General features: G+C 33.4%; 1 long non-coding RNA gene across 1 annotated transcript; it reads right to left on the bottom strand.

Annotated features, from left to right (window-relative positions):
- Positions 1 to 336: 336 nt before the first annotated feature.
- LOC138700369 (uncharacterized) lies at positions 337 to 7484 on the bottom strand. Its single transcript, XR_011332339.1, has 2 exons — positions 7387 to 7484; positions 337 to 3056 (listed from the first exon to the last, which is right to left on the bottom strand). It is a non-coding gene; the product is annotated as an uncharacterized lncRNA (long non-coding RNA).
- Between the last annotated feature and the right edge of the window lie 7820 nt (positions 7485 to 15304).

Below are 15304 nucleotides of genomic sequence, written 5' to 3'. Positions count from 1 at the left end.
ACGCACACACACACACACACACTGACATGAACGTAAGCTCAGACACACAAATTCACATGAAACAACCCTAGTGTATATTTATGTATTTCTTCTTCATTTTTTAATTACTTCTTCCTTCTTTCTATAAATAGTTGTTTCATACCAATTTTCTTTTTGGCTAACTTCCATTGTGCGTACTAGCCTAAAATAAAAAAATAAAGTAGCAATTAATCTACTTCAAAAAAGTAAAAGGAAAATATTCTTAATCTACCAAAAGTACAATAAGTTATTATTATTATTATTATTATTATTATTATTAATGTGATAACAACAAAAAAAATAAATTAAACTGTCCTATACTGCAACAATGTATAAAATATATTTTTAAGAAGTGCCCTTGTACATATAGTTATTTTGTCCAAAATTTAAACATAGGCTATACATTTAAGAAACATAATACATTTATGTCTTATTTTCCAATGCCTACATATTTTCTACTTTTAATCCTATTAAATTTAATTTAAAACATTCTTATTTTTTATATTTTCTCCCAATTTCCAAATTTCCTTTATAAATTTCCCACAAAATGGGAAAATTTCCACGAATTGGCAACACTGGTTGGAACCCTGAATTATCGGCAATTGGTTCAGCTATTATAGCCTACACTATTACTGTACATATGGGTAACCTAGTTACAAAGACAGCCATGTCCATTTGTCAACATTTTTCAGTAGAAGCCAAAAACTGTTTTAGTTTGTTTAAGCCAACTCAGGTAGTTCAATTTTTTTCTACAGTATGTTGGCAGCTTAGAATAAATAATTTACTTAATTTAAATATTTCATCTTCCATATATAATAAGATAATTGAAAAATAAAAATAGACTTGGCCAGCTTTTGTAACAAAGGATAAAAGATGGCTGTTTTTGTAACGTAAATGACAGCACACCCCTAGTGTTTTGAATAGGGAAACAGGGTGATTTAAAATTTTAAATATCTTCTATTTCTGGAAGAATAAACTGGAACATATTTATTTCAAGAAAAGTACATTATATTAGTGCACTCAGTTGGACAATGGAAGTTGGCCCCATGTTTCGGTGGCTACTATGCAGGTGGCATGTAGACAATAATGTTCACCGATTGGACTGGCCTGCACAGAGTCCTGATCTCAATCCCATTGGGCACCTTTGGGTCGAATTGGACCGGCGATTGAGGTCTCGGGAGATGCGGCCAACTTCCATTATCCAAGTGAGTGCCATGTTTCAGTGGATATCCTACACAAACTAGTGGAGAGCATGCCTGATATGGTGGCTGCTGTTATAGCAACAAGAGGTGGCACCACGAGGTTCTAAAGCGGCAAAAACAGTGTCCAATTACTTTTCGGTAGATAGTGTATAATGAGGAAGCAAAATATTATGTACTTGTAGATATTCATATCTGTCTGAAAATGAAGACTATTATTTCCGAACATCTGAAAGCACTGTGTAAAGATTTTAAGTACTAGTAAGGAAGGTAATGTTATCACGATGAGTATTCAGAACCAGTGTCTCGTTTCGTTAAAGCCAGACGTCTTAGTTCACTTCGTAGCGATGACGGCATATTTCTATCAATTTCATAGTCTCTATCACCTATGGCTTCATAACCGAAGTCTTGACCTTCAAAATACAGCAACACTTCTTCCCATTCATACATTAGCTGCACTTGGCACCGTAAATGATATACATCTCCGTAATTTCTCAGTTCTTCAGCACCTTTTATCGCCAGAGCTATCAACATATTGACCAAAGCGATAATCACAATAAGAACAAACAATAATGAAACTAAAACACTCGCAAACCGCATAGAAAATAAAGCTTCAGTCACATAATTCAAATGATCGACTACATCGCTGGTTGAGTTGGTAGTACTGTTCAAGCCAAATATGGGAAAGTCGCCAAAATTGTCTCCTTGTAGAAGGACAAGAGTTGTGTAAAGAAAAGCGTGCCAAAATGAGTCAAATTCACGACTGTCTTTGTCGTAGTATAACACAAAAAATGCCAGAGAAAATCCCACCAAGACAAATATTAAAACTAATGAATGCTTACATAGTTCCTTCGTTACATAAATAAACATCCCAGCTTGATTGCCGATTACATGTATGGCATTAGTGTAGAAAGGCAATGATAACCAGGAAAACAGAAACGAAATGCCGCACCATTCAGCATTGTATGGAAAGCTTATTGCTACTATTGAAAGAAGAGGTGGAAATAATGTGAATAAAGTCTTTATCAGTTTGAAAAGAGGTGAATACTGAACAGGGAAGGCGTAGAGTAATGAAAATAGCATGACATGCACTGAGAGAAGTCCTACCATGATTCTAGTGATCGTAGACAAAACACAAAGAGGATGTGTGGAAATATAGATTGTTAAAACAGTAAGATAAATCAAATATGTAGTGAATCGATACCATATGATATGCTTGCACTTTTCCCACTCCAAATAAATCAAAACCTTTAAGAGAGGATGTAGAAGCAAATTGTGCATTTCACTATGTCTGCTATACAACTGGTTTAAAACCGCCATGTTGTTCCCTTGATTGTTGGGGCATAGGATTTTCATATTAACTTTCAACGCTTCTCTTCCGGTTATAAGTCTCGTCATTTCAACACATTCGTCAAACAAGTCTTTGAGGAAAATCTCAGCATCTGGAACGGTTTCAAGAATGAGTCCTAGTGCTAAGAAATTGTCCTTATTTTTAGCCAGGAGATTTGCTCCTCTGTGTATAAGGTATTTTATACTGTCTCTCGATCCTGATAGGGCTGCGAGATGAAGAGGTGTGTCTTTGTTATTGTTGGTGATGTCTGTTACGGCATCTCTCTCAATAAGAAGCTGAATGCAACTGAGAGAGCCTGCTTGTGACGCCAGATGGAGTAAGGTGTTTCCATCGTCGTCGGTGAGGTTTATGTCTTCAGTGAAGTCCAACAGATGTCTCTCCAGTTCCACAGAATCGCCTCTGGTGCATGCCAGACGAAGAGGATTTATGTCGAATGAGCCACTTGACGAAGACGTCGAAATGTCCATTTTTACAACTACTCGATCTTTCTGAAATATGGACGTTTATTACAGTTAGGTAATTCTGTTACAGAACAATCAGGATGTACAAATGAAAAATTACATTGACCATGATGTACGAAACAATTAAATGCGCAACTTCAATGTTTCTTGAAAGCCACGTTTTTGAGTTCGAATTATGTAGCCCTTATTGAAGATCAGTGTTATCTTAGAGACTTGAAGTCGTGAGTGACTTTATACTTCCATCTAAAATGTGACAGATAAGCTTACAGACGTAAAATAATATTATATACCAGCGAACCCCAAACGCTTCCCTTAAGAGCTAATGACGTCACATTGTACCTTTGCCTCCCTCCGTTGTTTTAATGTCATGGCAGTGCATGAGCCTCTTTCTCTGCTATAACTCTGTGATGGTTGGTTACAGTGGAATGTGCCAAGAGATGCAAACATTAGGAAGAATATTTTTGTGTTGAAAAGGAAAACAAGATACTGTCTTATTTGCAACATATATATATATATATACATATATATATATATATATATATATATATATATATATATATATATATATATATATATATATACTAGTGGCTTGTGCAGCAAATGCTGCAAACTAAGTTCATTAGACGTTCAAATAAACATTTTTCAGATTTATTTTCAATGAAGAATACCAGACATTCTGAAAGCTATTTGCTTCCATAACAATGAAAGATACTCTCCCTCGAGCCAATACTGAAGAGAACCACGCATATAAATATATACACCACACCGCCATTAAATATATGAAAAAGACCCAACCACACTTGATTAATAACTATAAAAATATTTGATTTTTAATAATATTATTATCTTACGTAAGTTTTATAGCTTTCAGTAACATATACTACATATACTATATAGCCGCCACTCAGAAAAATATAGAAATCAAAATCTAATTTAAGTTATTCTGTACATCTACTTATATAACCCCAAAACTTTTCACTTTCATATCGTCAATATGGCATTAATATGTATAATTAATGAAAAATAGTCACATCATGGCATTAACTACAATAATATTTTATTTCTAATGGTAATAATGCCATCAAACCACCTCAAGTTTTGTAGATTTTAATATCCAATACACATCTGTACACAGAAAATTACACACCACAGATTCGTTAAGTTTATAATAACCAATTTAATTTGAGTTCTAAATATGTCAGCATTCTTGCAGATCATGGCCTTCGTGTAATATTGTTTATTGTAGTGTGTGTTTTGTTTTATTCTGAAATGCAATTAGCTAGTTCTCAAAACTGACGACAGATGGATTTTGGAGAACAGGAAAATTATGCTGAAAAATTGACATTTCACTGAAAACTACTATTTTTATGAAAAACTTTGAGTTGCAAGCTTCAAAATGAGAGGTCATTTGTTAAAATCCGTTCAGCCGTTTTCCCGTAATTTCCATTACCAGTTCAAATTATATATATATATATATATATATATATATATATATATATATATATATATATAAATTATCGTGGGTTTGCCGATATAATATTAAACGACACTTTGAACATCACTTGCTATTAGAATTTGAATAAGATATTAACTTAATTTTGAATTTATTATGCAAGTAAGCGATGCTGATTTAACCTCGGCAGTTGCGAGCGTTGTTAAATAAACCATAATTTAAATTATGCAAATCATAAACTTCATTTGCAGGTGAAGCTAGATTACAGAAACTGTAAAATATGAAAACACCAACTTCTTAAGGCTTTCGTACTAACAATGTTATTGAAGTTTCATATCGAATTGCCGAACAATTTATTATTTTTATTTTAGTAGGTTATTTTACGACGCTTTATCAACAGCTTAGGTCATTTAGCGTCTGAATGAGATGAAGGTGATAATGCCGGTGAAATGAGTCCGGGGTCCAGCATCGATAGTTACCCAGCATTTGCTCGTATTGGGTTGAGGGAAAACCCCGGAAAAAACCTCAACCAGGTAACTTGCCCCTACCGACCACTGTCACACATCTGCGACACAGTGCATGAGGGTTGGCCACAAAAGGGAAATTAACAGGTGGAACTTAAACTGAGAGGATTCAATCCGACATCGAAACAGGAGTCCGGTGTGACTTAGTGGATAAAGCGACAGCACGTAGAGCTGAAGACCCGGGTTCGAGTCCCGGTGCCGGAGAGAATTTTTCTCCGCTCCACCCATCCTTCATCATATGATAACACAGAATTCCTGCACGGAAATATCATATGTACTTCGTTACATCACTATACTAAATTATTTTAGTTTAGGAATTAGCCTACGAAGTTTATAATTACAAATTATTGTGGCTGGGACATAAGTAACCTTTACCGTTTTTTTTTATTATTCGTTTATTATTTTCTTGTTCTAAGGCTGTGGACGATTGAAGCACACGTTTGGTTACCATCCGGCTGTACATGTTTGTCGTTCTGGTTCACTGACATTGAGAGATGCTCTATTATTTTTCATTCGGTAGAGATATAGTCCAAGCTCACACAACTTAACAGTTTTGGTAACAATTTCCTAGCTCTGCTAATAATACTACTCCACAACGTATGTAATAATAATAATAATAATAATAATAATAATAATAATAATGTTTTATTTTCGCTGGCAGAGTTAAGGCCATAAGGCCTTCTCTTCCACTCAACCAGCCTTAATCAATACAATACATAAATTTAAATTACAACTATTTACACTACACTTAAAAGGTTCTCCAGCAATATTCTTCACTACACATTTATTTAAATTTAGATAAATTTATACGGTAAAGTAGTAACTTAATTTATGAGCTAATTTAATTCAATGAATTATAATTAATTTAATATTTGAGATAGCTAGTAAAATGATGAAATTAATTTAATATAAGCTTACTAGGACTATGTTACAGGGAGAATATATATATTTCTATTTCTATAATGAGAATATTAATGTAATTGCCATTAGAGGTTTTGTAAATCTATTTAGAAAAATTAATGGTAATAATAATAAGAATGGACAGATGTTAGTTTCATTATAAGTAACAAATATTAATCAGCAATTCATCTGTTAAGTAAGAATTTATGTAATTTTGACCTAAATGAAGTTATTGTCCAACAACCCCTTATATCACTCGGAAGCGAGTTCCAATTTCTAGCAACTGAAACGGTATAGGATGAAGAATATAAAGATGACTTGTGGTAGGGTATAATGAGTAAATTGTTATGATGAGATCTTGTACTTAGCTGATGATATGCGGATACATTTTGAAAACGAGAAGCCAAATAGTTTGGGGTAGCGGTGCGCAGAATTTGAAATAAGAGAACAAGAGAATGCAGGGCTCGTCGATCGCTTAGCCTTAGCCAAGACAGAGTTTGGAAAGACGGGGAAACATGATCATACTTACGAATATTACAAATATAATGGACGCACGCATTATGCACACGTTGTAGCCTGTTGCCATGTATGTATGTATGTATGTATGTATGTATGTATGTATGTATGTATGTATGTATGTATGTATGTATGTATGTATGTATGTATGTGTGTATGTGTGTATGTATGTATGCATGTATGTATGTATGTATGTATGTATGTATGTACAGTGTTCTGCCCAAGAGCAGATATTTAACTGCAAACCCAGCATTTCCCATTCTTCCCAGTTTCTTGCTTTCCTCTTAATCTCCCCATATAATACCTTAACGTTGTCTATCAGCTGATATCTTTTACCCCGAACTCTTCTCCCGTTCACCATTCCTTAAATATCACAAATCAACAAATTAGGCCTACACAAAATAAAAGGAATCAATCACTGCACTCACAGACCTACTGGCACTTATGCCAGAAATAGTGTCATATATGTAAATATATTTATATGGTTATTTATGTACAATGGCTGGATAGGGCGTCCTGAGCGTATAAGACCCTAAAACGGCCTCTGGCTCAAAGCCAGAAATGTCAATAAACAACAACAACAACGCCTACAGATCTTGAACACTTTTGTCCCAAATTCACATATGGACTTCTTTCTCGACAAAAATTTATATTAAAACATGGTGGAACTCATATGACGTAGGAAAAACGCCTTGTCTTCACTTGAGAAAGCACTGACGTCACATTGACAACGACAATCCACATCCTACACGGGATTAGAAATCACAACAAGGGCACCCACGCAGCGCTACAATTGCGCGTCATACTTGTTACGTACATCATAGCTTACATACTTAGCTAATTACACAGATAAACTGTCTTATAGTTATTATATTACTTTGGAGAAACATTTGATACCATATTAAATAGTACTCATTCTAAAATCAGCACTTCCGTTAAGTTTGTATAGTGAAATTGTACATACCTGTTTCAAATAAAATAATTTTAATACACAGAAAAGACTACAAATTGAACACTTCCATCTGCAGCAGTATTGTAAGTTCTCTGGCAGTTCGAATTTTATCAATACTTCTGCTGATAAAATTTCAGATACTGAATTTCCATTGCCTTTATCTTATCTCCGTGGAATTCTTCACAAATACATAAATCATAAAAAAATTCAGTGTCCTATATAAAAAAAACATCTAATAACAAATTTATTTTAACAATAAATAAGTTAAAAATAGCATATAACTTAACTGAATATATATGTCCTGGGTTGGAGTGGGGCAAGAACTTTGATATATGTTATACGGCGTTCAAATGTTATAAAAATTTAAGATATATACATCTTGATTACACAAATTTTAACACTGTATCACTTCGGAATATGTATGATAACACTTTCTTGTATTAAATTTTAACGTAACTTGTTTACATGTTTCGACCTATTTATGGGTCATCTTCAGAACTGGTCGTTGTTGGTCTTGGCGCCTCTTGTTGTTTCCTGTGAGGGTGCGTTCGTAGTGTTGAGTCAAAAAGTGTACGTGTTTTTAAATTGAGTTGTGTGTTGAGAATATCGTTGGGGTGTGTTTTCGTGTGTCTGTATATTTCATATTGTTCTAGTGTGTTGAGTTTCTGGCTTTTTGGTTGGATGTGTAGTATTTCCATGTCTGTGTTGATGTCTCTGTAGGTGTGGTTGGCATTTGTGATGTGTTCTGCATATGTGGAGGTGTTTTGTAATTTTGTTATGGCTGTGATGTGTTCTTTGTAACGTGTTTGAAATGATCTGCTTGTCTGTCCTATGTAGAAGTTGTTTCAGGTGTTACATTTGAGTTTGTATACGCCTGTGTGGTTCTATTTGTTTGTTTGTGTTGTTTGTGTGTTGAGATGTTTTTGGAGAGTGTTATTTGTTCTGTATGTGATGTTGTAATTTAATTTCTTGAATGAGGTTGCAATTTTATGTGTTTTTTGTTTTCGTATGTTAGTGTGATGTATTTTTTGTGTTCTTGTGTTTGTGTTGTATTATTCTGTTTTTTGTGGTTTTGTTTTGTCTTACGTATTATGTTGTCTATTATGTTAGGGTTGTATCCGTTTTCTTGTGCTAAGTATTTGATTGTGTTTAGTTCTTCGTTATAATCCTGTTGGTTCATTGGTATGTTGAGTAGTCTGTGTACCATTGTTCGGAATGCAGCTTGTTTGAGTTGTGTGGGGTGGTTGGATGTGTTGTGTATGTGTGTTGTTGTTGTTGTGGGTTTTCTGTATACTTTGAATGTGTGTTTGTTGTCTAATTTTGTTATTGTGATGTCTAGAAAATTTATGGATTTGTTGTTTTCAATTTCTAATGTGTAGTGTAGCTTTGGGTGTATTTTGTTTATGTGTTGATGTAGGTTCTGAATCTGTCTTTTGTTTCCTTTGTATAGTATTACTATGTCATATACCATCTGTGCCAATATATGATGTTGTCTGCGTGTTTGTTGTTGTCTTTGTTTAGTATGCATGTCTGTTCTATGTGGTGTAAGAATATTTCTGCCAATAAGAGCTTCTTTTGCAAGCTCGGGGTATTCAAAACTGGTCTATACTCTTCGAGAGAGCCTAGCTTCAACTTTCCGTCAGTAGGTACATACATATTTAAATTGGATCTAGTGTGCGTGGCGAAAATCTCTAGTAAGTATGGGCGGTAGGTGGTGGAAGCCAGTTTGAAGATGATTGGCGAATGGTCTGTGTTCAACTGGCTGTCTTAACGACAGAATTCAAATAACGAAAATTGAAAATTATTCAAGTGAACCTTTAATTATTAAGATAGGTGTTCCCCAAGGCACAGTTCTAGGCCCTATTCTATTTTTAATATATATTAATGACTTATTAAAAATTGACTTACAACAATGCAATGGTGTTCACTATTCTTATGCAGATGACACAGTTTTACTTTTTGGTGGAAAAACCTGGTATGATGCATATAATAATTCAAATAATGGACTTAAATTAATAAAAAAATGGTTTGACATAAATTATCTTTCTATCAACGAAAATAAAACCATAATTATTCCATTCTCATTATCTAAAAAATGTAACAAACCTCCTACATTTATATTAAGTATTAAATTACATAATTCTGATTGTTGTCTTATACAGTGTAAATGTCCGATTATTAAAGAGTCCTCTGAAGTTAAGTATTTAGGCATAATTTTCGATAATCATTTAAAATGGAACCAACACATTAATCACCTTTGTAATAAATTACGTAAAATAGTATATTATTTTATTTTATTGAGGAATTACTTGCCAATAAGTTTATTACGTACAATATATTTAACTTTATTTCCATCGGTAATTATGTATGGAATTATAGGATGGGGTAGCTCATTTAAATCCAATTTTAATCCACTTTATTTATTACAGAAGAAAATAATTAATATATGTCTTCATAAACCTACTGATTTTCCATCTCAAAATCTGTTTCTAGACTTTAATGTACTTAGCGTAAGACAAATTTATTATATTGTATTAATAAAATTCATACATAAAAATCGAAATAATTTTGAATTGTATTCTCATAGTTATGAAACAAACGGTATGAATTCTTTAAGATTGTTTGAACCAAAATGCAACACTGTTACAGTATTTAATCATAGTAGTAATTTGGCCCAAGAATATATAACAAATTTATATTTAAATATCATAATCTTGTCAATTCGAATAGTTCTATCTATTAAATTTAAAAAGTTATGTATGGATTTTATAAAAATTGTAAATTTAAATTTATATACTGTAATTGTAAATTGTATTGTATAATTATTAATTATAATTGTATTGTATAATTATTAATTTCAATTCAGGAATCCGCCCTTGAGCACGAGTTCTACTCTTTAAGGGGCGAGCTAAAGTTTCTCTGTATATTTCATATTTTATGTTACAATTATTAGCAAAATAACAAATAAATAAATAAATAAATAAATAAATAAATAAATAAATAAATAGATAGATAGATAGATAGATAGATAGATAGATAGATAGATAGATAGATAGATAGATAGATAGATAGATAGATAGAATATAGATAGATAGATAGAATATAGATAGATAGATAGATAGATAGATAGATAGATAGATAGATAGATAGATAGATAGATAGATAGATAGATAGATAGATAGATAGATAGATAGATAGATAGATAGGTAGGTAGGTAGGTAGGTAGGTAGGTAGGTAGGTAGGTAGGTAGGTAGGTAGGTAGATAGATAGATAGATAGATAGATAGATAGATAGATAGATAGATAGATAGATAGATAGATAGATAGATAGATAGATAGATAGATAGATAGATAGATAGATAGATAGATAGATAGATAGATAGATAGAATATAGATAGATAGATAGATAGATAGAATATAGATAGATAGATAGAATATAGATAGATAGATAGATAGATAGATAGATAGATAGATAGATAGATAGATAGATAGATAGATAGATAGATAGATAGATAGATAGGTAGGTAGGTAGGTAGGTAGGTAGGTAGGTAGGTAGGTAGGTAGGTAGGTAGATAGATAGATAGATAGATAGATAGATAGATAGATAGATAGATAGATAGATAGATAGATAGATAGATAGATAGATAGATAGATAGATAGATAGATAGATAGATAGATAGATAGATAGATAGATAGATAGATAGATAGATAGATAGATAGATAGATAGATAGATAGAATATAGATAGATAGATAGAATATAGATAGATAGATAGATAGATAGATAGATAGATAGATAGATAGATAGATAGATAGATAGATAGATAGATAGACAGACAGACAGACAGACAGACAGATAGACAGACAGACAGACAGACAGACAGACAGACAGACAGACAGACAGACAGATAGATAGATAGATAGATAGATAGATAGATAGATAGATAGATAGATAGATAGATAGATAGATAGATAGATAGATAGATAATTAAATAAATAAATAAACAATACAACTGTCTAAAAAATGGATTTAGTATCCACTTGCAACTCTCGTATTGTTTTGTGTGTCTTCCGGAAAATACTCAAAAAGCTGTTGTTTCGAATTGTGCGAACTTCATTGCATGTTCATAAAAACAAACCCAGTTTTGTCTTGTCATACGTTGCTAAATTTCCCAAGAGTCTTTAATGCACTGGAATGCATTACAACATTCCATTTTATCAAGTGCTATCAACTAGAAATCAAGTATATTTATGAATCATTTGATTTTATCCCTGTCCGTTATTGTGTTAACATCTTCACTTTGCAACTACTATCAAAGTGATTAAATGTTCGAAAATATCAGCAAAATAGGCTACTGGAAATCTGTGGCCAGGAGGAAAAAGATCTTAAGTAAAAATTTTATGCTTTTCAGGTAAGCAATAGAAAGATTGAAATTAGTGTCAATTATAGATATATTATTTTAATGTACCGAAGTACATATTATGATATTTCCATGCAGATATTCTGCGTCATCATACGATGAAAGAGTAATGGAACGGAGAAAAATTCTCTCCGTTCCATTACTCTTTCATTGTATGATGACGCAGAATATCTGCATGGAAATATCATATATACTTCGGTAAATTAAAATAATATATATGATATGCGTAAACCACTTCGGATCCCGGCCAAATAGTCACTCATAACGAGTGCACCTCAGCACATGTGTGGACTTCAGTCCTACGTTCATAGACATCTATGACGTAGTGCAGAGGGCGGCCACTAGAGGGAACCCAAGAGTTGGAACTTAAACTGAGACTATTCTGTCCGACGCCGGGGTGGGTATCCGGTGTGGCTTAGTGGATAAAGCATCAGCACGTAGAGCTGAAAACCCGGGTTCAAATCCCGGCGCCGGAGAGAATTTTTCTCCGTTCCATTACTCTTTCATCGTCAATTATAGAGTTTTTTAATTAAGAGGTTTTTCCTGGATATTATTTCTTTATATTTCTTCTAAAACAGGTAATGTTGGTCATTTAACAATTTTCTTGATTATTTCCAAAAATAGCCGCACTTAAGCCGTATTAAGGCTAGAAGCCAAACTGAGTAGAAGGGAGTATTAAACATAAGACTTTTTCATGTCAAAATAAATGAGAAATGTAAATTATTATGATTGCAAAATGGGTCTTAAACAATTATAGGACTGTTTACCTTGGTGCTTAAAGTTTTCAAAGGAAAGGGCATCAGTATGTGATAAAATGGCTAAAATACATTTTAGACCTTTTTAATAGGGAAGCATGGAAAGTAAACATGTGATGGTTTAAAGGAATAAAGTATTAAATATTCTTAAGCCCTTTATTCTGTGTGTGCTCGATTCAAAAAGTACTTAGGACATTTGGTAAAGCTGTATAAATCCAGTCAGGAGTCTTATTTGACTTTAACCGTTTTACCAGATTGTAGAGAATTGTTTCCGGTTTCAGAATATATAAAAATCTCATTTTCACAAACAATTGATTTAAGACCTTTTCCTTCCCGGCCACAGAAATGATGTTGAAGTAATATTTCGTGTTACTCTTGCACTATATTCTTCTATTTTGACCATTTTTGGTGATATCCACTATTTTTTAATAAAAACATATTTTTCAGTTTCATAGGGATTTATACCCTACCATTTCAGTAGTGGTGGTCGCATATAGAAATCTCGCCCAAAAGTGGGTCGTGCCTTAAAAAATTTTGAGTACCACTGCTCTATAGTATACTGTCCATTCGTGCATCCTTTATTTTTATTTTAGGGTTTTCCACAGACTATTACACTTTTACTACGTCACACTACTTTTGACCAATAAAACGGTACGAAAGGACGTCTTTCAACCAATCATGACTGCTTATCGCACAATTTTATTGCGTCCCTAGTATTTGTTTAATTTTATCGCGTCCCTAGCATTTGTTTATTTTTATCACTACCCTAGCATTTGTTTCTTTGTTTGCCAACATTTCAAATGCACTGGTCTGGACGTCAAAAAACAGAAAATTACAAACCACTCCAGTCGATGCACAGCACTTTCAAATATGACTCACATTGGCATTCAAGAACAAGAATTAATAAAGATCACTGGTCATAGCTATGCATCTTCCCTGAAACCCTATTTACAAATAAATGAAGACCACCATTCGGAAATCCTGAATAAGTTGAGGGATACACCATGTACATCACCGAGTTCACTTCTTTTACGCACACGTCCAATATAACATCAACTGAACCACCAACCACTAAAACATTCAAATTTGAAAATTGTACCTACTTTCAATAATAGTTTCTTTTAAAATTATTCATGTTTATTTTTTATTTCATCATCGTTAATTAAAATGTTTCTTGTTTATTTCATCATCCCTAATTAAAACTTTTCTAATACTCGTTTATATTATTTAGGTTATGTTATAGCTTCTGTTATTATGATATTATGAATAGTCACGTATCAGAGATTGTTTAATACTAAAATTTATTGAAAATCATCTGTCAAGTGATGTTGATTGCTGGGATCGGGATAATTGAAGTGGAATGCAACTGTTTTAATAAAAATGAAACTGAATCAACAAAGCTTTCTTGACCAGTAACCTTCCACAGAGTTCAATGAAGATTCCATAGTTGGCACAACTGATAAGAAAACAGCTATTCATAACACAGTACTGCCATCTACTAGCGTAATATTTATAATGTTGAGATGGTACAAATTTGAAGACAGTTTTGTATTTTCGTAAGTCAATTAATATTTTACTGTAATGGAGTACTTCGTTACTTCCAATTTTTATATACTTTCTTCTAATCTTGTAATAGTCAATTAAACCCCACTCGAGTTTTGATTTTCTCTAGATAAATCAAAACCTCTAGTGAGATTACTGTTGATAACAACCACACAGGTAAGGTCTTGTTTTAGTTAAAGTAATTGCAAGAAGAATGACAGAATCATATTTTTAGAACATTGTAAACAGAAAGGGGCACGCATTGAAATTCTCGCACCACAACAGACATAAGTAAAATTCTCAACAAAGATCTGCTACAGCAACATTCTACGGAATTCTTTGAATTCAATAAGAAATGTTTTCGATGACAGAATCATTACTAGAGAGTTAATGGCCAACATCATTTGCAACTATCACTTGTGGAGAATCCTAAGAAATAAAATTAATTCTTCAGGATTAACATGTATAACAGAGGGACTTAACCACTTCCCTGATTAACCCGAGTTAACTCGGGTTGCTAACTTCCGTCAAAATTTATTAACACGAGTTAACACGTGTGAGTCCCATTTTCGCTGCTAAGGATTATTATCCCGAATATATAGGGGAGAGTCGGGTAGTATCGGACATCGGGTAGTATCGGACAGTGCGTTTCTTTCATCTACCACCATATGGCAGTACCTGAATGACATGGTTAAGTTTCTCTATGCGACATCACAGAAACGTAACCATGTAAATCAGGTACTATCATCGTGTGGTAGATGAAAGAAACTCACTGTCCGATATTACCCGATGTCCGATACTACCCGACTCTCCCCTACGTTTCCATCATTTCATTAACCTTTTCCTGACTAGGTGGCTACAGAAGTTAGTGATATTGCTACATCTGGTGGTGGGATTCCTACGTTTGGTATACGATATCTGAAGGCAGGAAGACACCCTTTGACTATCGAATGGTGGTAATTCGTAAGATTTTCGAAAAATACACCCCGAATGTCCTATCACTCAAGGCAGGATGGCCAGGAAAATCGCCCAACCTACTTCGGCTTACAGGTAGACATTCTCCAGAAGTTATTCCGCGAACTCTGAAGAAGAACAACCAACCAGACAGGATTTCAGGTATAGTATTGCGAGAGACTCAAAATACAATCAAATTCGACACAAGAGCAGATACTACTGTCCGGAATGCAATGTGCCACTGTGCGTAATACCCTGCTT

Source organism: Periplaneta americana, chromosome 5 (assembly GCF_040183065.1).
Source record: "Periplaneta americana isolate PAMFEO1 chromosome 5, P.americana_PAMFEO1_priV1, whole genome shotgun sequence".
Classification (NCBI taxonomy): Eukaryota; Metazoa; Arthropoda; class Insecta; order Blattodea; family Blattidae; genus Periplaneta; species Periplaneta americana.
Note: the sequence above shows the minus strand (reverse complement) of the source record. Positions and strands in the feature narration are given on the sequence as shown.